General features: G+C 37.9%; 1 protein-coding gene across 3 annotated transcripts in view; it reads left to right on the top strand.

Moving 5' to 3' along the window:
* The window catches only part of ABCG2 (ATP binding cassette subfamily G member 2 (Junior blood group)), a 148,614-nt gene that overhangs the window by 60,099 nt on the left and 62,784 nt on the right, over nt 1-25,731 (top strand). Inside the window, exon 1 of one of the 3 annotated variants that reach the window (XM_039218439.1) lies at nt 5,201-5,337. The exons of 1 other annotated variant lie outside the window; for it this stretch is intronic. The gene's annotated coding sequence lies outside the window, so the exon portion shown is untranslated. Of the gene's footprint in view, nt 1-5,200; nt 5,338-5,756; nt 5,776-25,731 lie in introns of those variants that run through there. One more of the 3 variants, XM_039218440.1, reaches the window with a different exon arrangement.

Genomic DNA, 25,731 nt, shown 5'->3' with positions numbered 1-25,731 from the left:
TTTCTTTTCATACTGTACCTTCAGCAGATCTTCCAACTTAGGAGAGAAAGTACATTTTTTCCCATTTTCTTTCTTTTCCCTAATGAGAACATTCATCTGCATGAGGATTCATCCTGACTCCATTTCCTTCCACCACAACTAAAAAAAAAGTTTCCTTTTCTTTTGTAATGTGAATTCCTCTAGATTTCACTTCCATTCCCTTCTTAAGGGAATTATACTAGTTAACCACCTTTTCTTCTTTATGACTTGTCATCTTGGCATGCACACACATTCCGGCCTGTCCAATCAAATAAGAAATATTCTTTGAACTCAAGATGGCCTTAAGGGATACTCCTTTCTCTCACCTTCTTGCTACAGTGAAACCTTTGGGAAGAGTTACCTATACCCTGTTTCCATTCCTTCACTTACTCACAAGTGTTCAAGCCATTACAGACTGACCTTTCTGTCACGGACTTCACGGAGGAGCATGGTGTACATCACTGCTTGCACTGTTTTTTATTTGCTTTATCTTGGAAGTAGTGAAAATAAATATACCTTGGACCCATTACAGATGTTATATCCGTAACCCAAATGCCCCCATGTCCATAAAATAAACCCTGTCTGAAACCTGGACTTACCAGGGGAAAATTGATCCTGAGAAGTTCACACCTCGGAGTAAGCATTAAAGAATGTACTGAGCCCTCACCAGCTCCTTGCACTTGGTGACCAGGCTGGCAAATAGACTGAGAGCTTAGGGTAGCTGGGAAAGGTGAGGGAGGCATTAAAAATCTGTGAGAAGGATGAGGAGAGCTTCTCATAGGACTATGTGGGAGCTGTGATAGTAGGGTGACTGATTCATGGAATTACAGGCCCAGAAAGTTTGTTCCTTTAATGAAAATACTGTTTTTGATTTTGCTTTGGTTTGCCATTCTGTATAATAAGCCATACCCTTAATCAACATTAAATGAATATGTATCCTTTGCCTGTGTCTGTTGCTGACATTCCATTAAGCACTGATACCTTTGTGAAAACCATACAGGCAAGTCCCTCACTGGTGTGATTATTGAAAAAGACTATTACTACCTGCACCCCAGAAAAAAAGAAAAACTTTCAGTTATTTTTGGAGTTTTAAAAAACAAGGGGCACTTGGGTGAGTCAGTCCGTTAAGCATCTGACTTCGGCTCAGGTCATGATCTTGTGGTTCGTGAGTTCGAACCCCACATTGGGCTCTGTGCTAACAGCCCAGAGCCTGGAGCCTGCTTCAGATTCTGTGTCGCCCTCTCTCTGCCCCTCCCCTGCTCATACTTTGTCTGTCTCTCTCTCTCAAAAATAAATAAACATTAAAAAATTAAAAAAAAAAAGAAGTGAGGCTCATGTGGTCATGAATGCATTTCTCTACTCCCTTCATCTGAGGTCACTTTCCCTATCTGTCTGTGTCCATGCATACTGCCTACAAAAGCATAAGGTAACACCTCACTCCTGCCAGTGCCCACTTAGATCTTCAATGTATATTTCATGGGTGTGGACTCCAGATGGTCCCAAAGCTTTCAATTAGGATTGTAAAGAAATCTTAATTTTGATAATTGTGTGGTTTGATCACAAGGCTCATAAAATACGACAGACTATGACTTCAGTTAGCTTGGAGAGAGTTCAGCGGATCAATGTTCATCAGAGACTGTCCTTTCTGCAGCCTAAGAAATCAATAGAGAGAAATGGGCAAAGGTCTTACATAGAACATTCATGATAAACCACAAATGATCATTAAACATTAAAAAAATTTACTCTAAGTCAAAGAAATGTACATTAAAACACTGACATCTGTCATCTATCAAACTTAAAAAGATTAAAATTATTATTCCATCCAGTATTTGTGAGAGCTTAGGAGAACAAACAACCTTTTGAATTTTTGGGAGACTATGAATTTGGCACAAATAATTTTGTGGGAAATCTGGATATATGTATTAAATTTTTTTTTGTATTAAAAATTTTAAAACAAGCAATACCTTTTGCCTGAGCAATGCACCTTCTGGAATTTATCTGGATGTGTGCAATAAAATAGCTACAAGAATGTTTTGTGACTAATAGGAAGGCTAGTTAAGTTAATTATGGTATATAACAAACAAATGAATACCATGCAGATATTAATTATAAAGTTGTAGAAAGATATTAAATGACAAGGAACCATGTTTGCAGTTTACAATGTAGTAGTTTACAAAATAATAATAGTTACCATCTATTGAGTGCTAACCAGTGATAACAATTCTTTTTGAAAGAGAGTGAGTGTACCAGGGGGAGGGGCAGAGAGAGGGGGACAGAAAATCTGAAGTGGGCTCTGGGCTGAGCCACCCCGGCACCCCTACAAGTCATTTTTCCCTGTCTTGCTTGATATTACAAGAGAGAAAAACAAGTTTAGTTAAATGGAAAAAAGACAAAGTGCCAGAATGAGAACATATTTAGTGGGAATCCCAATATCAGGCTCTATAAATACTGGGCAATTGCTTTTTTCTGGTAATATAAAAAAGGAAGATTATGAGGTGGAGGGCAGAGAACAGTAGTCTTAGAAGCTGTGAGTTTCCCATTTACCCTAACTTTTCACCTTGTGTAAACTGGTCTCCTTTCAACAGGGTGACTCATCTGTGAATTAGCAAGGTCATCTTTAGTTTCCTCCCTCCCTATATTCTGTGACCTAAACTTCCCAACACCAAAAGAGAGAAGACAGGGCATTTGAAAAGGATTAGCCCAGGGATGATTAGGTGGTTCAGTCCGTTAAGCCAGTGACTCTTGGTTTCTGCTCAGGTCATGATCTCACAGTTCATGAGTTCCAGCCAGGTTGTTGGAGTGGGGTTTGAGCCCCACGTTGGGCTGTCTGCTGTCAGCACAGAGACCGCTTCAGATTCCGTTTCCGTCTCTTTCTGCCCCTCCCCTGCTCGTGCTTGCATATGCACACACATGTTCTGTCTCTTGAAAATAAATATTAAAAAAAAAGAAAATGATTAGCAAAATAAAATGCTAACTTATAAGCTAAAATGACTCATTTCTTAACAATGCAATACATTTATGAAATGTTGGCTTTAATCCGAATTTATCAGACAAATTGATGTCAATGATCAGCCTTAGAGAAATCAGCAGATTGCTATGATTCTCTCCCTCCACAATTTCCACTTAAGTAAGGAAGAGGTGCAAATCACTTCTGGAGAATAGTTTACAAAAGGTAAGCTTCCTGCTCTTACTTCCTTCTGAGTGGGATAGAGGTAGCCCTTAAAGCTTAGTTTTTGGGTGGATCTTTAGAGAGTATTAGAGGGAGATTAGGAATTAATGTGACGTTAGCTAGCACATACACTGACATAGCAATATGAAAAAGTCGAACTATTCTAAAAATTAGACTAAAAACAAGGCAGGAAATTTTTATTCTTTTAGTGGGTTTTTAGCTGTATTTTAGGTGAGGTTATGGCTCTAAGTATTGTCATTGTCTTTATATGTACGTTTTAGTGACTAAAACACTGACATTTCATTGATTCATTTTACTTTTAAACAAAATTCTTTTTTCCAATATAAAGGTTGCATATCTGCATTTAATAAACTTAAAAAAATTACAATAAAATAGGAGGAAAAAATAGAACAGTAATGTCACAACCCAGAAAAATAACACTCTCTTGTATTGCCAGCTATCTTCTAGGTATATATTTTTAGTTTGTTTTCATTTTATGTAATTACAGAATGCTATATTCAACTTCTTATTCTGTATTTTTATGTGCTTTTTAAATTCAAATTCATGTGTATTTTTTCCATTTTTATAATTCCCCTCTTGGAATTGCCTTCAGAGTTTGCTGGCAATTTTTTAAATCTTTACTGATATCAGTAAAGTTTTGTTCTTTAGAGGGTGTGTTTAAATTTGCAGTTATCAAAAGCCAGCTTTGAAAATTTTTTCTCAGCCTTGGCTTAATGTGACAAATATATTTGTATATGGGTCTTTAAGCATCTTTAAATGGACTCAAAATTAATCCAAAAAACCAACTTCACCCAAATGTTTGGGCACATCAGGAATATATACTTTAAAATCCTTTAAAAGTATACGATGCGGTATTTTTAATATTCTTTTAAAAATTATGTATAATCAATTCCTCCCTCTCTCTCTTTCTCTCTATTTTCTGAAAGAAAAAGAGCAGGCTGGGGAGGGTCAGGAGGAGAGGGAGAGAGAATCTTTAACAGCTCCACCCACAGAAACCCACCACCCAGAGATCATGACCTGAGCGGATATTAAGAGTCCTGGCTCAACCAACTGAGCCACCCAGGTGCCCCAAGTCAATTTCTTATATAAGCTTCCTGGCTAAAACTTGTCTTTTTAAAAGTAGAATCTACACCCAACACAGGGCATGAACTCACAACCTAAAGATCAAGAGTCCAATATTCTACCAACAGGGCCAGCCAGGTGCCCCATAGCTTAAGATTCTAGTAATGGGTGAAGAATTCACAGTAATTCCTAGTGTTGCTTTAAATAATGATTTTTGTTTGTAAATGCAAACCAGAAAACAGTTGCAAGTACTAATTTCCAAGGGTAGATGCAACTGGCACACTCATAAAGCCTAATAACCAAACTGTTTCTTGAATATGCGCACTTCCCTGCTTTTCCACACGAACACTGCTGCAGAGAAGTGTTTATGACAAGAGTGTGAAGACTACAATTAAACTGTTCATAGTAATACTTTTCATTCAAAACTCTGCCTCCCCTCCCCCTTAGATTCAGTTCCTGAATTTATTGTCCTGGGGCGCACGCACCTAATTTCTCAGAAACTCTTTCAATAGCTACCTACTTGCTCCCTGGGTGAGGAACGTTGTGTGACAGAAAAATCCCTCGGTGTTTGCGTGCCCTGGTGTTTATGGGAGCCGGACAGAGACCCAATCCAGAGAAGGTATTGATCAGCTTGGGTAGCGCCCTGTGATTACAGGCCTAATTGCCACAGTCCACTTTGTACAAGCCCTGGGGGCGGCAGTTTTGGGTTTAACCCTGCGCTCTCCAGGACGGTCATCTACGTGACCCGGCCCCGCAGGAGGGTGGCGGTCCGATCCAATGTCCAGCCCAGCGCACACGGAACCGGTTAGCTCCCTCGTCTCGGGCGCCAGGCGGTGAGGACGGCGAGGCGGGCGGCGCCACTCCTTCAGTCCGCCTGCGGGCGCCAATCCGGAGGGAGCCGCCGCCCGGCCCTCTCCCAGTCTGCAGCCCGCAGATAGCGAGGTGGAGCCCGCGCCCGCGCAGCCTGCGCTCTTCTCGCCCCGCTGGCCGCGCGGACCCGCTGCCTGCCGCCCCTGACCTGCACCGCGCCTTGGGGCGGGCGCCTTTCCAGGCCGGCAGCGGAGCGTGTGAGTACAGGGCGCACCGCGAGCGCGCGGACGCCGTGGGTGGGCTGCCGGCGGGGCCGAGCGCGCGGGAAGTAGCTCGGCGGGGCGGGGGAGGGGGTCTGCGGCTCGCCAGCCCCGTCTGAGTCCTGCCTCCTTACACACCGAGTCACGAACCCGCAGGAGGGAAGTGGGAGTCCTGGACCATCCCGCAGGGTTTCGGAGTCACAGGGAGGAAGCAACCTGGAAAGGAGCCTGGGAGATTTTGGAAAAGCTCTTCAGGATTTAGAAAGCGCGGGACAGATGCTTGATACCATTGTTAGGAGCTGCTTCCCTAGGGTGTGCTGGAAGGTCTGGCTCACTCAGCTCAGCGTTTATATAAACGGTTGTTAGTGCTCTTCCTCTGAGCACACGGACCCTGAGATTGAAGCCCTCGGTCCAGCTGAATCACTGTTAACCCGAGTGAGTAACTGGGAAAGCTATTGGGGATGTCGTGTGGCCTGAATGGTCCGTGGGTATTGCATGTATATTTGGTAGAAAATACAAAACTGTTCAATTGAGATGACTAGATTTTAGTTAGTTCCTCCCAGTTTCATTGAAAAGCGAGTGCGAAATACAAATTGGGAATTCACAGCGGGTTTTCAGAAATCCATGTCTTGAGGGGCGCCTGGGTGGCTTAGTCGGTTAAGCGTCCGACTTTCGCTTAGGTCATGATCTCGCGGTTCGTGGGTTCGAGCCTCGCGTCGGGCTCTGTGCTGACTGCCTGCTCAGAGCCTGGAGCCTGTTTCAGTCTGTGACTCCCTCTCTCTCTGACCCTCCCCTGCTCACGCTGTCTCTCTCTCTCTCTCTCTCTCTCTCCTAGAAATAAAAAAATATATATATTAAAAAAAAAAAAGAAATCCATGTCTTGGTAACAACGGATTTTGTGTCTGGTGGTGTGTTGTGTCTGGTGGTGTGTGTTAAGAGCCGGTGCGTGAAACTCTTGCCTCTCTCCGAATGTATGAAACAGAGTTGATGTAAGATGAATAAAAACTTATTGAACGTGGAAGTTACTACAAGGTGGGAGAGAAATTTGTTGATATTAGTATTTTTAAGGGATTAACCAATATATTTTATGTATTTTTCTTATCTTCAGGAAATAAATTTTTTCTCTAACTTTAACTTTGGATGGTTGGCTTCTTAAAGAGTTATTGAGCTCCCTTTTGTAATTTTTTTCTGTGGATAGTTGGTTTTTAGTGAATGACTTCAAAGAATTAACCAGCATATTACAATACTCATTAGAAACTTCTAACTGAAGAAGTTAGAACAATACAGAAAAAATATAAGACCAAAATGTAAATATAGCAGCTAAAAACAATAACTGTAATGTTGCCTAGTTTTATTTTCTTGCCTAATAGTAAAAATATAAAAGCTCATTCCACTTTTAGAAAAAATAGACTTATAGTAACAAATGTGTATTGCTTATCTTTGTTCCAAACCTGAGTATTCAGCAAGATTAGGAAACACATTTTTTTTTTGTATTAAGATGCTACTAAAATACACTTAGCACTAAAATCTGTCTCTGCATTTATTTTTAGTAAGCTTCCATGAAGCATTTGAGGTGAGCCTAAGTACTACAAGTGGAAAATAAAATACAATCAAGAGTAAAGGGAAGCAGGTTAAAATGGACTTGGACAGATACTAGGCAAATTAAAATTGCCTCCTGGAAGCCACAATGAAAAGGGATGATTAGTCACACAATTCAGTGAGGATAAAGGGGGATGGATACATACCAGCTCCTTAGAAAAGCTTTTCCTGGCATTCATTTCTGAGGGAAATGTCCTGTGTTAGAGAAGATGTTGAGGGGATTGAAGAAAGGGAGTGAGAGGAGAGCATCCTGTGTGCTTGTCTAGGTAGTCCACGCAATAATGCATTTCCTAGGGCTGTTTGCTGTAGTTGCAATTTTCCTTACCCTAAGTGTTAGGAGAAACCCTTGTTGGATGCTGAGACCTTATGGTCATACATGCTGCTGTTTGATGGTTTGGGGTTTATTCAGGGATCAGTCTAGATTTTTTTAGAGGAATGAATGAATCTCATGTTCTTTAAGTACTCTGTATTTCTGTCTATCAGGAGTTTTTGATAGAAGTTTGGCAGCAGATAAAGGTTATATCAAGAGGGAAGGCTTATTCTGTGTTACTTACTGTAGGATAGGGTCACAATTTTTTAGTGAAAATTAAAAAACCCGAATGGCTATCATCTCTGTAGAATACAGGATCTATAGATCTACCTACAGGAAGCTAAAGTTTATCCTTTAAAATATCCATCCATTCTCTGTTCACTCCAGGTTGTGAACCAGTAATGATAAATTGTCTTGGTGGTTTGGACCTCATTCCTCACCTTGCCCCCCAGCTTTATGAGATAAAATTCACATATCCTACAGTTCGCCTATTTAAAGTGCACAGTGTGTGGAACCAGCATTTTCATCATCCTCTCCCCTCAAAACCCATTAGCAGTTACTCCTCCTTCTCAAGATAGCCCCCAGCATAGTTTTTTGAAGCAAGGTGTTCTATTTCACTGGGAGACTATGTGAAATAGTGGCTATCTAATTTTTGAGCCACAGCGTCAGCTTATTTATAGCAATAAAATATTCATTCAGAGAATCATAACACTGAAAGTAGCATACTGGTTGTTTAAACCCAGGGTGAGTGGATGTGAGCAAAGCAAAAGTGCGGATTTCGATGAAGCTAGTTTTGATTTTGACAGAAAGGTACAGTCAAATGTTGGCAGGGTCTGAAACCCCATTGAACAAGTTTTCTTGCACTTTTGCTGATCACTAGCTGAATATCTTTGGGTTTGCAACTGAAAAAAAATTTACTACACTTTTGACAAGAGCTGGCAGGAAATCAGTACTTAGGGCCGAGCAGCATTAGGTAGTTCTCTGTCATTTCACTGGTTTTAAGTTCTTCGAGTTACCTGGAAGGGTAAAACTGGAAGCTTCTAGAAAGCAATAAGCCTTATGATCTCCCTTTGGAGCTATTTGAACAGAATGTCTTACAAGGTAAGAAGAAACACTCTCTGAGAGGTACCCAAAGTTCGGATACTTTCACACAGGAGGTCCTGCCCCATCTGCTTCCTGACCTGCACAGCCCGACCCTGGCTCTAAGCTGACTGTATCCAAGGCAGGGGAGAGAAGACATAGAAAAGTTGGAGGGACGAAAGAATACTTAGAAACGGAAAAGAAAATATTTCATTTTACCCATTTTATTCAACCATCCCATATTAGTTTGGAATGCCTTAATACAAGATCATTAGGTCGTCTGGATAAAAGGAAGTGACCATTAATAGGTGACTGAGTGCTTTCTCTGTGCAGGTGTTTTTATATTCATTCTCATTTGATGCTCAGACTGAATCTTCCAGGGAGGTATTTTAATCCCATATTTATAGAGGGGGAAGCTGAGAATCCACTGGGTTACTCATAGTGGGGACAAAAAGACCATACTGAACTTAATTAAAGTTTAGCATGCTTACCTGTCTTTCCGTCTCCCTTTGTTTTGTTTCTCTCCTTTTCCTTCTTTCTTTTTCTTTCTTTCTTTCTTTCTTTCTTTCTTTCTTTCTTTCTTTCTTTCTTTCTTTCTTTCTTTTCTTTCTTTCTTTCTTTTTCTTCCTTCCTTTTTTCTTTCTTTCTTTCTTTCTTTCTTTCTTTCTTTCTTTCTTTCTTTCTTTCTTTCTTTCTTTCTTCTTTCCTTCCTTCTTTTCTTTTCCATTCTCTTCTTTTCTCTCTTTCTTTCATTTCTTCCTTCCTTCCTTCTTTTCCTTTCTTTCTTTCTTCCTTCTCCCCACTCCTTTCCTTCCTTCCATTTTTCCTTTCTTTCTCTCTCTCTTTCTCTCACTTACTTTCTCTCTTTCTTTCTTTTCTCCGCCGCCCCCCCCCCCCCCCCACCTCCAGCCAGGTAATTTGTTTCACATTTTCCTTACATGTTTACAGAGCAGCTCACCATAAGTCATGTGGGGGCATGAATTGTTAGGGAGTAGGGAGCCCAGATCTAATTAGGGTCTAATAAACTGTCATTCCTTCATTTTCTAACTTTGATGAAAGCACTTCATGCTTTCCAGAGGTTTCCAGCGGGACCACAGTTTCTTCATGGGACCAGAGAACATGTGGATTGGGATGAGAGGGATCTATATTTTATTTAAGGAGTCTAGAAGTGGAATATGGGTCTGCTGGGAGTCAACCAGAGTAGTAGTGCAGAGTTTCAAGTGTCCTGAGGACATTTCATATTCTGATGTGGCCCATCACTGGGAATGCTAAAGATATTTCCATTATTATCCTATTATTATTATTAAATAATGTTCAAGCTATACATGTATACATGTATATACATGTACATGTAGATGTACTTCTTGCTTTTAATAACTAATAACTTGTTCCTAATACCTACCTGTTACTAATAAATACAGAAGGAATAAAACTGCAGGAAATGCAAGAATCTAGGAAATAATATATGTCCCTTATTTTAATGCATACGCACTGTGCGCAAGGAAGTCTAGAGACTGGAGTCTTTCTTGGTTCTGCAAACCTGCCACCTGACTTTGATTTATAATCTTTCTGATCCATTTATCCTGCTTTCTTCACATGGGGATACTGTATATGTCTTCCCAGTGTGCCTCAAATAAAACATTTCAGAAATCCTAAACCAGTAAGCTAATTATAGTTAAAAATGTAATGACATCATTTCAGTCATACCTAAATCTAATAGTACTATTGTTATCATGCCAAACCACTCACCATTTCCATATCAAATCTAAATTAGGAGTAGAATCCGTTTGATACACGCAATATTGATCAGAAACCTAAGGCCAGTTGACCCACTCCAGTTGCTGTATAGATCTGGTCTTGCTACTTAGCTGTTCCCTGGAGCTACAGACTACTCATTCTGTTCTGACATCAGATATAGATACATATCTCCCCACCCCACCCCACCCCCAGGGAGACATATTCCGTCTTACCTCATAGAATGCCACCCCATCCCAGAGGCAAATTGAAGTGGTTTGAATTTTTCAACAAAAAGCAAATTGCTATGCTTATCTCCCTCTACAGTTTCCACCTAAATAAGGAAAAGGCAAAAATCACTTCTGCAGAATAGTTTAGAAAAGGTAAGCTTCCTGTTTTTACTTCCTTCTGAGTGCATATAGAGATAGCCCTCTTGGTTTTTAGCTGGATCTCATTACTCTTATATCATGAATTTCAGCTAATCATAAATATGCCGGAGTAAAAGAAAAAGATGTTATTGATGTGTTTATCCTTTATAAAACAATACTTTTCAGAATGCATTGAAAAGCTGTGATTTGGTTTGCATAGCTCTTGAGGTTTTCAAGAACAAAGATGGCATTTTAAGTCTGAAGTCATGCTTCCATCATAAACTTTGAAAAAATATTGAAGTTATTTCATTATTGATTTTAATTTGTTGTTTTGAAATAATTTTTAGGCTTACTGAAAAGTTGCAGAAAAATATGGTACAGAGAGTTCCTGTAACATCTTGTATAACTATAGTAAAATTGTCAAAACTGATAAGATTAACATTGGAACAATACTGTAATACTATTAACAAAACCATAGACTTACTTGGATTTCACTGGCTTTTTGCTATCCTTTTTTCATTCAAGATCAAGTTTTAGGAACTTGCGAAAGGTACTGGTCAGATATTTTGTAGAATGCTCCTCCATTAGTACTTGATATTTTCTCATGATTAGATTGAGGTAATGCATTTTGGGGAAAAAATACCAGAAGGAATGTCAGTTCATTATGTCAGGGGTATATGACGTCTTATTGCTGATGTAAACCTTGGTTAAAGTGCTGTTCGCCAGATCCCCAGTGGAAAGTTATTTTTCTCTTTGTAATTATTAGACATTTTGGGAGAGATACTTGGACTATGCAAATACCTGGTTTCTGCTTCGACTTAAATTTGGACTATGCAAATATCCTCTTTCTCTTTAAACTTTTATTCACTAATTTTATTATCCATTGGTGGAACTTGATGTACTATGTTGTTCTAATAGTGGTTTATAATTTTTTCTCTCCTAAGTTTACTGATTCTTCTTACCCATTTGGTTATTCAGCTATTTGTATCAGAACAAATTCATGGATATTTGTTATTTTATGGGTTATAATCCAGTGTTGTCACTATTTAACTTGCTGCTCAACCTGTTCCAGCTTTGGCCACTAGAACTTTCTTTCAGGTTGGCCTATGTATCCTTTTGATACACCACCATTCCCCTTGCCTCCTTGCCCCAACTTTAAAGGTTTATCCTTACTTTTTTTTTTAATGTTCATTTATGAGAGAGAGAGAGAGAGCAGGAAAGGGGCAGAGAGAAGGGGAGACAGAAGATCTAAAGTGGGCTGCAAACTGGTAGCAGAGAGCACTATGTGGGGCTTCAACTCACAAACCCCAAGATCATGCCCTGAGCCGAAGTCAGATGCTTCACTGACTAAACCACCCAGGCACACCATCCTTACTTTCTGATACCACAGAATGCTCCAGGCTCAATTTATATTGAGGTATGTTATTGGGGTTACTTTGGGCTTTTAAGTTTAATAGATTTGTGACCTAGCAAGTGCATCTTTACAAAAAGAATAATGCCTTAAATTTTAGACATTAAAACTTTCTGAGTTTGGAGTTTTTTAAAGTTCCCAGTTTTTCTCAAATGATGACCCGTAAGTGCTTACAAAACAGTGAACACACTAACTTTTATTTATTAGGCTCTGATAAGAAGGCAGGATTTTTTTAAGTTCCATAGCTTAAAGATATGCATCGATTATACCTTTGTGATGTGCAAATGTCTTTAAAGAAATTATGAGGAGAGTAGAGGGTTAACTTTCAGTGGGATCAGGAGTCCTAGGGGTGTTGTCCTATGATACGTAGAGGGAGTGGGCCAGAAAGATAGGAGATGGATAAAAGATGAGAAACATAGGTGAGTGTGAAGACAGTGCCAGGGTTGGGAGCATAAGATAGTAAGGAGGACAAGATCATTAGGGGAGAGAAGGTTAAGGAGCTGAAAATTCACTGTAGCTGCCAACAACTAAACTTTACAATAGTGTATGGCAGTGTCAACCCATAGATGACTCTTGGAAAACAGTTTATATTTGGATGCTCAATCAAATGTGAGTCTGTAGCGTTTTGTTAAAAAATAATAGGGGCGCCTGGGTGGCTTAGTCGGTTAAGCGTCCGACTTTCGCTTAGGTCGTGATCTCGCGGTTCGTGGGTTCGAGCCCCGCATCGGGCTCTGTGCTGACTGCCAGCTTAGAGCCTGGAGCCTATTTCAGAGTCTGTGTCTCCCTCTCTCTCTGACCCTCCCCTGCTCACGCTGTCTCTCTCTCTCTCTCTCCTAGAAATAAATAAAAAATATTTAAAAAATAAAAGAATAATACATTATTGAATGTTGAAGACCCCACGAAAGTGGGGGAGGGGGAGGGAGTTTGTCATCCACAAGTCTTATTTATGGTTCTCAGTTTCCTTTAAAGCTTTTATTTTTAAGTAATCTCTATACCCAATGTGGGGCTCAAACTCCTAACTCTGAGATCCAGAGTCATGTGCTGTACCAACCGGATAGAGCCAGCCAGGTGCTCCTGGCCCTGTTTTTAACCAAAGATATCTATCTCTCTCTCAGATGTCTCCCTGGCATCTAAAACTTAGCTGCGTTGGAACGGAGTCTTTGGGTTTTTGATATCCTCTCTGTCATTACCCAGCTCATCTCCTTGTCCAAGTATGTTTTACTGAGTTGCTGCAATAGCCTCCTAACTGACCCTTCCTGCTGCATTTGCCGCACAGTGCTGCCAGAGTGGTCACTTAAAAACATGGTTAAGATCTGGAGCCCTGCTTCTAACACCTCAGTGGGGTCTAATTTGTTGTACAGACCTTCCATGATGGGGTCTCTTCCTCTCTGGCTGACTTTGTACTTCATGCTGTGTTTCCCAGATCACTGCTGCAATGCTTAGGGGCCTAGAGTGCCAAACTGGGACTGTTTCCTTGTCCTGAAGACTTCAGCAATCTGATTCTAACTCTCTGCGGTTACTGAGTAGCCTTTGGACCTGGTCAACATTCGATGGTTCAAGGTGGATGTGGCAAATAACATGAAAAATCCACTGATTGATACTTTTGAAATGCAAGGGATAATTTATGGAAGTTATGTTATGGAAGTTCAGATTTTAAGTTCCTTTTCTAACAGTGCTCAATAAACTGCTAGGTTCTGCTTTCTGTCCATTCATAAGTTTTGTAATGATAACCCGACAGTGACTTGAGACTCCTAACTCCTTGTCAGGATTTAATCTCTTGACATTATAGTAAGTATTTGAAGGAGGTATGTGCTTAGACAGCATGTCCTTATGCCTATGAGGCAGAGTAGAAACTTTCCATTTACTAGTATTATCCCTAGGAAAAAAATGTAAGAGGACAGCACTGAATTCTTGACCTGAGGCTACTCTGGCTTCTCTTAGCATGAGCAATAGTTATGACTGTGGACAGGTGTCTGGCCGAGAACTTTAGAATTACCCTGTGTGCTTTTCTTTTTTTTTTTAATGTTTTATTTATTTCTAGGAGAGAGAGAGAGAGACAGCGTGAGCAGGGGAGGGTCAGAGAGAGAGGGAGTCACAGACTGAAACAGGCTCCAGGCTCTGAGCTGGCAGTCAGCACAGAGCCCGACGCGGGGCTCGAACCCATGAACCACGAGATCATGACCTAAGTGAAAGTCGGACGCTTAACCGACTAGGCCACCCAGGCGCCCCAACCCTGTGTGCTTTTCTTATCTAAGTGCAGTTTCCATTGTATTATGCATTCCGCTTATAGTACACTATCAGATTATGAGTGTAGTGAAGAGTAAAATAGAGAAGAATAGTATTTTAAATGCAGGTTATCATTCTTATGATAGACGTGCCCCATCTGTGGCAGACTGTTCAAACTTTTCAAAAAAATAAAAATTTGGCAGGATACAAGAGATCTGTATGATGAAAACTATAGAAAACTTATGAAGGAAATTGAAGAAGACACAAAGAAATGGAAAAACATTCCATGCTCATGGATAGGAAGAATAAATATAGTTAAGATGTCATTACTACCTAAAGCACTCTACACATTCAATGCAATTCCAATCAAAATTGCACCAGCATACTTCTCAAAACTAGAACAAACTATCCAAAAATTTGTATGGAACCACAAAAGACCCCGAAGAGCCAAAGCAATACTGAAAAATAAAACCAAAACGGGAGGTATCACCATCCCAGACTTCAGCCTCTACTACAAAGCTGTCATCATCAAGACAGTGTGGTATTGGCACAAAAACAGACCCATAGACCAATGGAACAGAATTGAGAACTCAGAAGTGGACCCAAAAGTAAACAGCCAACTGATCTTTGACAAAGCAGGAAAGAATATCCAATGGAAAAAAGACAGCCTTTTTAACAGATGGTGTTGGGAGAACTGGACAGCAACATGCAGAAGAATGAAACTAGATCATTTTCTCACACCATGCACAAAAATCAATTCAAAATGGATAAAGGACCTGAACGTGAGACAGGAAACTATCAACACCCTAGAGGAGAAAGCAGGAAACAACCTCCTTGTCCTCCACCGCAGCAACTTCTTACTTGACACATCCCCAAAAGCAAGGGAATCAAGAGCAAAAATGAACTATTGGCACCTCATCAAGATTAAAAGCTTCTGCACAGCCAAGGAAACAACCCAGAAAATTAATAGGCAACCAACGGAATGGGAAAAGATAGTTGCAAATGACATATCAGATAAAGGGTTAATATCCAGAATCTATAAGGAACTCACCAAACTCCACGCCCGAAAAACAAACAACCCAGTGAAGAAATGGGCAGAAGACATGAACAGACACTTCTCCAAAGAGGACATCCACATGGCCAACAGACACATGAAACGATGCTCAGCCTCCCTCCTCATCAGGGAAATACACATCAAAACCACACTGAGATACCACCTCACACCAGTCAGAGTGGCTAAAATGAGCAAATCAGAGAACTCGAGATGCTGGCGAGGATGTGGAGAAATGGGCACCCTCCTACACTGTTGGTGGGAATGTAAACTGGTACAGCCCCTCTGGAAAACAGTGTGGAGGTTCCTCAGGAAACTCACAATAGAACTCCCCTAGGAGCCAGCAATAGCACTGCTAGGAATTTACCCAAGGGATACAGAAATGCTGAGGCATAGGAGCACATGTACCCCAATGTTCATAGCAGCACTCTCCACAATAGCTAAAACATGGAAAGAGCCTAAGTGTCCATCCACAGATGAATGGATCAAGAAGATGTGGTTTATCTATACCATGGAATACTACATGGCAATGAGAAAGAATGAAATCTGGCCATGTGTAGCAACATGGATGGACCTTGAGGGTGTTATGCTGAGCGAAATAAGTCAGGCAGAGAAGGACAAATATCATATGTTTGCACGTATAGGAGGATTAGGAGGAACTTGACGGAGGACCAAGGGGGAGAAGAAGGGCGGAAATGGTGGGGGAAAAGGAGAGAGGCAAACCATGAGAGACTCTTGAATGCTGACAAAAACTGAGGACTGATGGATGTGGGAGGGAGGGGGGATGGGCATGGAGGAGGGCACTTTGGGGATGAGCACTGAGTGTTATGTGGAAAATAATTTGACAATAAACTATTTGAAAAAAATAAATAAATAAATTCTCTCTGCATAACTATTTTTTGGTTAAAAAAAAAATTTGGCATCAGCTTTTAGAATACCATAAGAAGAGAGTAAAGGTGACATAGATAAGCCACCAAAAAAGGGACAGCTGGAAAGTGGAAAAGAATCTCATTAAAGCCCCTCAGTCATGTGTGAAAGAGCTTTTCCACTGGGCTAAGGGATATGATCAGGACAGATAAAGAGTAGGCTGGGTTCAGGTGAATTTTTAAGCCATTTGGATACTTCTTTCATCTTTATTATATTATTGTACCCATTATCAACTATATTCATAATTCAATTCATATTTTGTGTATCTGGTTATAAATTTTATATCATCTAATTTGACACTTAATATAAATCCATTTGATTTGAATATGGTGATGTGTGTATGTAGTGCTGTGTGCACACTTGGTTCTATGGGCCTTGGGAAACTGACTCTACAAATATTAAATATATACATAAATGTATAAGGCTTATTTTTTTGCAGTGATATATACATGCCTCTTGTTTATTAAATCACTGTTTCAATGTTATGGAAAGGCATTTGTAGACAAATTTCAGAACAGAATTATAATCTTGTGAAAATTGTAGCTTAATAAATGTTTTTGCAGTGGGTTTAGGACACAGAAAGGGAAAAGAACTCAATTAGAACCAGCAGATGCTCTGGAAGGAAGGAAACAGCAACAAGTTGGGACAATTTTTGTGATAGGGAAATCTAGATGTGATTTAGGTTGTTTTTTATATATAAAAGAAGATAAGGCTAATTCAATGGTAGCAACACATATGCCCAGAAAGCTTCTGAACATAGGGAAAGATTAATGTTTACTTGGAGGCAGTTTCTTTTGGTGACTTATCTAAACTCAGTATATGGTATTAACTGGAGATTGAGCACTTTGAAGTTAATATGGTACTGAGGTTGTTGTATTTTCTTTGTTTTATGATCATTACTATATATTTTTTTGTTTCATCTTGGAGTAATGCATTGTTCCAAATGGTGTTGGAAATAAAGACTTTGTTGTTGGTGTTTGTGTGTGTGTGTGTGTGTGTGTGTGTGTGTGTGTAATGTGCTTTAGCTGGACAGTGTGGCTAGGTTATACCTGTCTAATCTGTTGATTTGTGACTAATGAATTTCTGAAGCCAAGCTGTCTCTCTGAGCAAGGTTGTTGGAATCCTAATGAGGAACCAAGCAGCTCCTAGACAGTGTGAATCTCAATCTTATCACGATGAAGGCATTCTGTATGCACACCCTTTAAAATGTGATTGTATTGATAAGTTTTAGCCATCTGCCTTGTAGGGGCATAGACGATCTTTCTTGGGAACTTTAGTTCCAGTTGGTGCCTTTTATTAGCAGAAAAATCTCAAAAAATCTCTTACAAATTTCTGTCTTGAGCCAATGTCCTATTTAGGTGTTATTTGATTCTCTTAATGAGTCTTAGGAAAGGATTAGTGGCTTACTCAGTGCTAAACATTAAATGGCATTGGTGGTAGAAGTGATGGCTGGCATTAGAACTGGCATATTTTGGCCTCTGAAGACATGGGGAGATAGTTTAAGAAGGTTATAAGTCAAGATGTAAGGTTTATAGATTACTTGTACCTTGTACCTTTGCTTTCACTGCTTTAAGAAAATAGGATTTGGGCTAATTATTACCATTCATTGTATTCACAGATTAAAACTAAAGCTATCTTACCTTTAATTTCCTGAGTGTCAGTCTTTAGGTGGTTTCCTACTTTACCAGTTATCAAAATTGAATGGAGTGTTGTGAATGTGATGACAGTAGAGCAGATTCTGGGTACAGAAACAATTATTCAGCTCTTCCTTTGTTTTTTAGCTGCTTTACTATGATATGCCCAGGTGTGGTTTTCTTTTATTTATCCTGCTTTGATGTTCCTTGAGCTTCTTCAGTTTGTGGCTTGAGGACCTCATTGGTTTTAGAAAATGCATGGTTAGTATTTCTTAAAATATTGACTCTATTACAGTTTTTCCACTTTCAGGTCTTCAGTTACATGTATGCCAGACCTTTTTCATCATATCCCATATATTTCTTAGGTCAGTCTGGAAGATTCCCCCCCCCCCCGCCATATTGATAATTTTCATCCATGTTTCAAACTAGATGTTTGCTGCATATGAGTCTACCAATTCCACTAATTCTCTTTTCTAATCTGTGTTTAAACTGCTGTTAAACTCATCTATTGATTTTTCAGTAAACCTTCAATAATGGTTCTGGTTCTTTCGTGATAATCTATCATTTTATTCATTTTCTCAAACACATTACTCAGTTATTTTAATGTCAATGTCCGATGACTTTAGTCTGCATTACCTGTGGGTCTATTTCTATTTTCTTGTTTTTAGAACATTAGGTTCTGTTTTCTGGCATGTCTGGTAATTTTTTTAATTGAAAATTTGAATGATGATATCTTTCAGGTGAATTTAACTTTTCTCCTTACAGACAAATCAAGTATGAATGGATCAGTAGAAGTTGGTCTATTTCTGAATCGCCTGTATTCCTGAGGCATAGCCCTTCTGGGACCTGAAAAGCTTAGGGATTCCAGTTGATAATTTGCAACTTGAAAGTTCACCTTCTTAGACCTGAGAGCTGTTGATACAAAATGAATAAACCTTTTTAAAAATTTCAGAGAGAGTCTTCATTTTGTTTTGGAATCAGGGCAATGCTGGCCTCATAAAATGAGTTTGGAAGGTTTTCTTCCATTTATTTGTTTTGGAATAGTTTGAGAAGAATAGGTATTAATTATTTTTTAAACGTTTGGTAGAATTCCCCTGTGAAGTCCTGAACTTTTGTTTGTTGGGAGATTTTTGATTACTGACTCAGTTTCTTTGTTGGCTATCAGTCTATTCAAATTTTTCTATTTCTTCCTGTTTCAGTTTTGGTAGTTTGCATGTTTCTAGGAATTTACTCATTTCTTCCAGATTGTACAATTTGCTGGCATGTATTTTGCATAATATTCTCTTATAATTGTTTGTATTTCTGTGGCATTGGTTGTGATTTCTCTCTCATTCATGATTTTATTTGTTTGGGTCCTTTCCCTTGATATGTTTGGCTATGGATTTGTCAATTTTATTAATTTTTTCAAAGATTCAGCTCCTGGTTTCATTGAATTGTTCTACTGTTTTTGTTTGTTTATTTATTTGTTTTTGTTTTTTTGTTTTCTTTGGTTTCTAAATATCACTTATTTATGCTCAGATCTTTATTTTTTCCTTTCTTCTGTTGGTTTTAGGCTTCATTTGTTGTTCTTTTCTAGCTTTAGGTGTAAGGCTAGGTTTGTTGAGATTTTTCTTACTTCTTGAGGTAGGCTTATATTGCTATGTACTTCCCTTTAATGACCTCCTTTGCTGCATCCCAAAGGTTTTGGACTGTCATGTTTTCATTTTCACCTGTTTTCATGTATTTTTTAATTTGTTTTTTAATTTCCTGGCTAATCCATTCATTCTTTAGTAGAATGCTGTTAATCTGTATGTATTTGTGGTATTTCCAAATTTTTTTTTGTGGCTGACTTCAAGTTCATAGCATTATGGCCAGAAACTATGTATGGTATGATCTCAATCTGATCTCAGTCTTTTTATTGAGGCTTGATTTGGAACCTAGTAAAAGATTTACTCTGGAGAATGTCCCATGTGCATTTGAAAAGAATGTGTATTCTGCTACTTGAGGATAGAATGTTCTAAATATATCTGTTAAGTCCATCTGGTCTGATGTGTCATTCAAAGCCATTGTTTCCTTGTTGATTTTCTGCTTAGATGATCTGTCCATTGCTGTAAGTGGGTGTGAAAGTCCCCTACTATTATTGTTGTTGTAATACTATTATTCTGTTGTAATCAATGAGTTCATTTATGTTTGTTATTAATTGTTTTATATACTTGGGTTCTTTCAAGATGGGGGCATAAATATTTACAATTGTTAGATCATCTTGGATTGTCACCTTTATTATGATATACTGCCCTTTTTCATCTTTTGTGACAGTCTTTGGTTTAAAATCTAGTTTGTTCACTAAAAGAGAACTACAGGCCAATATCCCTGATGAACATGTATGCAGAAATTCTCAACGAAATACTAGCAAATTGAATCTGACAGTACATTAAAAGAATCATTCATCACATTCAAGTGGGATTTATTCCTGGGTTGCAAAGGTGGTTCAATATTTGCAAATAAATCAACTGGATATACCACATTAATAAAATAAATGATAAGAACCATATGATCCTCTCAAATGATATAGAAAAAGCTTCGATACAGTACAACATCCATCTTGATAAAAACCCTCAACAAAATAGGGATAGAGGGAGCATATCTCAATGTCATAAAGGCCATATACAAAAAACCCACAGCTAATATCATACTCAGTGGGGAAATACTGAGAGTTTTCCCTCTAATGTCAGGAACAAGACAAGGATGTCCACTCTCACCACTGTTATTTAATATAGTACTGGAAATCCTAGTCTCAGTAGTCAGTCAACAAAAAGAAATAACAGGCATCCAAATTGATAAGGAAGAAGTACAGCTGTCACTATTTGCAGATGACATGACACTATAGAAAATCCAAAAGATTCTGACAAAAATTTGCTGGAACTGATAAACAAATTGAGTAAAGTCACAGGATACACAATCAACATACAGAAATGGAATGGAAGCAGGCAGCAGAAGTCTGATGGGCTTTTCTGCTTTGTAGTTAACATGTCTCTGATCATCCTTTTGAGTGGCTCATTGAGCAAAGGCACCAAGATTGTCTATATACGTATGGCAGTTTCTCTAAAGGTTATCTCAGGTTGTCAGTTTGCAGGACTTCAAGAAGAAGGGCAGTTTTAGTTCTTAATGATTTTAAGATAAGAGAATGGGAGAAGATAGGAAACCTTAGTTTGGAGAGTCATAGCCATATAGTTGAAGAAACCAGAAGAATTCAGGATCCAGCCCAATTTTATAGGCAAGCAGCAAACTCTCAAAGATAATTAATCAGGACTAGAATCTAATATCCACAAAGGTGTGTTTTTGAAATATAACCTTTCTCTCTAAAGTCACCTTCATTCCCATCAAAGATAGCCCAATTGAGACTGGTTTGTTTGTAAAATAAGTCCAGTTTTAACAAACTTGGCCTAATTATTTACCTAAGTATTTACATAAGTATTTATAACAAGAATAGTAATTGAATATATCAGTTCTTTTAAACCTGCTTTATTGGAACTTTTTAAAGGAATTTCAGTTTGAACCTTTAATTTTTTTAAGGCCAAGAGCCAAACCAAATACTTGCCATCAGATTCTACTATAATACCTATAGATTTGGGTGAATTCCTCTCTTCTTCAGGTCCCCCAAATTTCCCAAGGTTTGTACCTCTGCCAGGAAGTGATATTCTTTACTTGCCTGGTAAAGTTGCTGGGAAGTCTGTACGTGTAGTAGCAGGCCAACACCTCCAAGGGGCTTTATTGGCTCCATAAAGTCAATTTCAATTCCTTAAAGCTGTCTGGTCATATCTGAGTCTACATATGTGTCTCTCAAATATGACGTTCCAGTCAGAGCCTTGGTAATATAACCAATGTTTTCAATGGTGTCCTGCAACAAGGAGAACAGATTCTTATTATGCTTATACAAATAATTATAATTGCTGTGAAAGCAAGAATAATTACTGAGAGTTTCTAAATTCTGGAGAGTTCAAGTAGGAGAAAAGATAAATGTTTTCATATGTTCAGGAAGGAGTATTTTATCATGTTTTTGTAAATCATAGATATTTTAAAAGAAGTTTCCTTAAATCTGGATGAGCAGAGAATCAGCAGTTTTAAATCAGTTGTAAAAAATATAATCATTTTTTTCTTAATTCATTTAGTCTCATGTAATTAATTTCTGTTTTGTTTGAGTGTAGTTTTTTTTTTTTTGGTAGTCCTGGAAATTCTTGGTTTAGTTCTGAGATCTTAAGGGTCAGAAACCTACAGTTGTCAAAAGTCCTTTTTGTGAATCTCTTTGAAGATTAAACATTTTATAAGAGCATCAGACAGTAACTATAAATGACAAAAGATTCAAAGGTGGACATGGTTAAAGATCTGATGAAAGTTCATTATAATGCAGTTGACAAGGAAATCTAGTTATTTCTGTGACACACAACATTTGAAGTGATGATATTATGCCAGGACATATTAAAACTTTAGGAATTGTCTATAATTTCTGGAACAGCTGTATAGCATTTACCCACATAATATAACTTAAGAAGATTTATCATTATTTGTTTGACAGTGCTTCCCATGTAACTTAAAACACCAAATAAACAAGACTAATTAGTCACAAAAACTTTATTTAGAATTTAAAGTTTTGAGAAATTTGCTAAAAATATCAAAAAGTTTGCTAAAAATATCAAAAATATCAAAAAAAACATGCTTAAATAGGATTACAGATCATTACAAAACTTAAGTTTTAAGTTTTAATCAAAATGTCATTAAGAGATTCTATACAAGGTCATATAATTCTTAGCAAAACCCCAGCTCCTTTAATGTTGACAAGTTTTAGTTTTCTTAGGTAATTAGGGACCTGATAAAACAAATGTAGAAACTTGTTTTTCTGGGCAGATAAAGAAAAAAAAAATGTAATTTCTTATCAGGAGCAGATCAATAATCTAAGAAAATCTTGTCTTTTTAAAAGAGTGAAAAACCAAATTTTAATTTTATACTGGTGTACTTTTTAAAATTTAATTTCAGTTTGTTAGCATCTAGTATTATATTGGTTTCATTTATACAATATAGTGATTCAACAGTTCCATACATGACCCAGTGCTCCTCACAAGTGCCCATCACCTATTTAATCCATCCTCACTACTCTCTCCCCTCTGGTCAATATTAGTTTGTTCTCTATAGTTAAGAGTCTGTTTCTTGAGTTGTCTCTTTCTCTCTCTCTTGTCCTGTTGCTCTTTTATTTTGTTTCTTAAATTACACTTATGAGTGAAAACATATGGTGTTTGTCTTTTTTCTCATAGACTTATTTTGCTTAGCATTATACTCCCTGTTTCATCCATGTCATTACGAATGGCAAGATTTCATTCTTTTATGGCTGAATAATATTCCATTGTATACACACAACAATTTCTTTATCCATTCACTGATTGACGGATACTTGGGCTGCTTTCATATCTTGGCTATTGTAAATAATGCTTCTATCAACATAGGAGTGCATATATCCCTTTGAATTAGTGTTTTTTTTTTTTTTTTTGCATTGTTTGGGTAAATACCCAGTAGTGTGATCACTAGATCATAGAGTAGTTCTATTTTCAACTTTTTGAGGAATCTCCATACTGTTTTCCACACTGGGTGCACCAGTTTGCATTTCCACCAACAGTGCACAAGGGTTACTTTTTCTCTACATCCTTGTCAACACCTCGTTTCATGTGTTGTTGGTTTTAGCCAATTCTCTCAGATATGAGGGGATATCTCATTGTAGTTTTGATTTGCATTTTCCTGATGGTGTGTGATGATTCAGATGTTGGCTATGTGTATGTCTCCTTTGGAGAAATGCCAGTTCATATCTTCTGCCCCTTTTTAATTGGATTATCTGTTTTATGAATGTTGAGTTGTATAAGTTTTTTTTATAGATTTTGGATACTAACACTTCATCATATATGTCATTTACAAGTATCTTCTATCACTCCTTAAGTTGCCTTTTAGTTTTGTTAATTATTTCCTTCACTGTGCGGAAGTTTTATGTTGATACAGTACCGATAATTTATTTTTTCTGTGTTTCCCTTGCCTGAGGAAACACGTTTAGAAAAAAGTTGCAGCAGTTGATATCAGAGAGGTTACTGCCTGTGTTCACCTCTGAATTTTAATGTTTTCATGTCTCACATTTAGATCTTAAATCCATTTTGAATTTGTTTTTGTGTATGGTGTAAGAAAGTGGTCCAGTGTCATTCTAATGCATGTAGCTGTCCAGTTTTCCCAACACTATTTGTTGAAAAGACTCTTTTTTTTATTAGATAGTCTTTCATGCTTTGTTGAAGATTAATTGACCAAATCGCTGTGGGTTCATTTCTGGGTTTTCTATTCTGTTCCATTGATCTATGTGTCTGTTTTTGTGCCAGCACCATACTGTTTTGATTGCTACCACTTTGTAATATTATTTGAAATCTGGTATTGTGATGCTTTCAGCTATGCTTTCCTTTTTCAAGATTGCTTTGGCTTTTCAGGGTCTTTTGTTATTCTATGCAAATTTTAGGATTGTTTCTTCTAGCTCTGTGAAAAATGCTGTTAGTATTTTGATAGGGATTGCATAACTGTGTAGATTGCTTTGGGTAGTATAGACAGTTTAACAATACTTGTTCTTCCAATGCATGAGCATGGGATGTTTTTCTATTTCTTTGTATCATCTTCAATTTCTTTCATAAGTGTTTTATTTTTCAGAGTACAGATATTTTACCTCTTTGGTTAGGTTTATTCCCAAGCATCTTATTGTTTTTGGTGCAATTTAAATAGCATTGTTTTTTAAATTTCTCTTTCTGCTGCTTCATTATTGGTGTATGGAAATGCAACAGATTTCTGTACATTCATTTTGTGTTCTGTGATTTTACAGAATTCATGTACCAGTTCTACTATTTTTTGGGAGAATCTTTTGGGTTTTTCTGTATACAGCATCATGTCATCTGCAAATAGTAAAAGTTTAACTTTTACATCCAAATCCTTACAGATTTGGATGCCTTTTATTTCTTTTTGTTGTCTAATGCTGTGGCTAGGACTTCCAGTACCATACCATGTTGAAAAAAAAGTGGCGAGAGTGGAAATCCTTGTCTTGTTCTTACCATAGGGGAAAAGTTCTCAGCTTTTCTCCATTGAGTATACCAGCTGTGGGTTTTTGTATATGGCCTTTATGATGTTGACATATGTTCCCACCATCCCTCTATTTTGTTGGGAGTCTTTCTCATGAATGGCTATTGTACTTTGTCAAATGCTTTTTCTGTGCCTATTTAAATGATTATATGGTTCTTACTTTTCTTTTATCGATGTGATGTATCATGTTGGTTGATTTTCAAATATTGAACCACTGTTGCAATCCAGGAATAAATCCCACTTGATCATGGTGAATGATTTTATTAAATGTATTGTTGATTCTGGTTTGCTAGTATTTTGTTGAGTATTTTTGCATCTATGTTAACTAGGAAAATTGTCCTATAGTTCTCTTTTTTTTTGTGGTTCCTTTATCTGATTTTGGCTTCAGGGTCATGCTGGCCTCCTAGAATGAATTTGAGAGTTTTTCTCCCCCTTTTCTAATTTTTGGAATAGTTTGAGAAGAATACATATTAACTCTTCTTGAATGTTTGGTAGTATTTGCCCATAAAGCCTGATCCCGGACTTCTGTTTATTGGGAGACTTTTGATTACTGATGCAATTTCTTTGTTGGTTATCAGGTCTGCTCAAATGTTCTATTTCTTCCTATTTCCATTTTGGTAGTTTATATAGTTCTAGGAATTTATCCATTTCTTCTAGGTACTCCATTTGTTGGCATATAATTTTTTGTAATGTTCTCTTATAATGGTAGTCCCGTGGTGTTGGTTAGGATTTCTCCTCTCTCATTTTATTTATTTATTGAGTCCTTTGTCTTTTTTCCTTGATTAGTCTTACCAGAGGTTTATCAATTTTATTATTTTTCAAAGAATACACTCATTCTATTGTTTTTTAAGTTCCTATATCATTTCTGTCTGCTCTAATCTTTATTATATTCCTCCTTATGCTGCTTTAGGTTTTGTTTGTTGTTC

The sequence above is a fragment of the Hyaena hyaena genome, unplaced genomic scaffold (assembly GCF_003009895.1).
Source record: "Hyaena hyaena isolate Hyena2069 unplaced genomic scaffold, ASM300989v1 scaffold_764, whole genome shotgun sequence".
Classification (NCBI taxonomy): domain Eukaryota; kingdom Metazoa; phylum Chordata; class Mammalia; order Carnivora; family Hyaenidae; genus Hyaena; species Hyaena hyaena.
The sequence above is the reverse complement of the archived record's forward strand: the minus strand, read 5'-3'. Positions and strand labels throughout refer to the sequence as shown.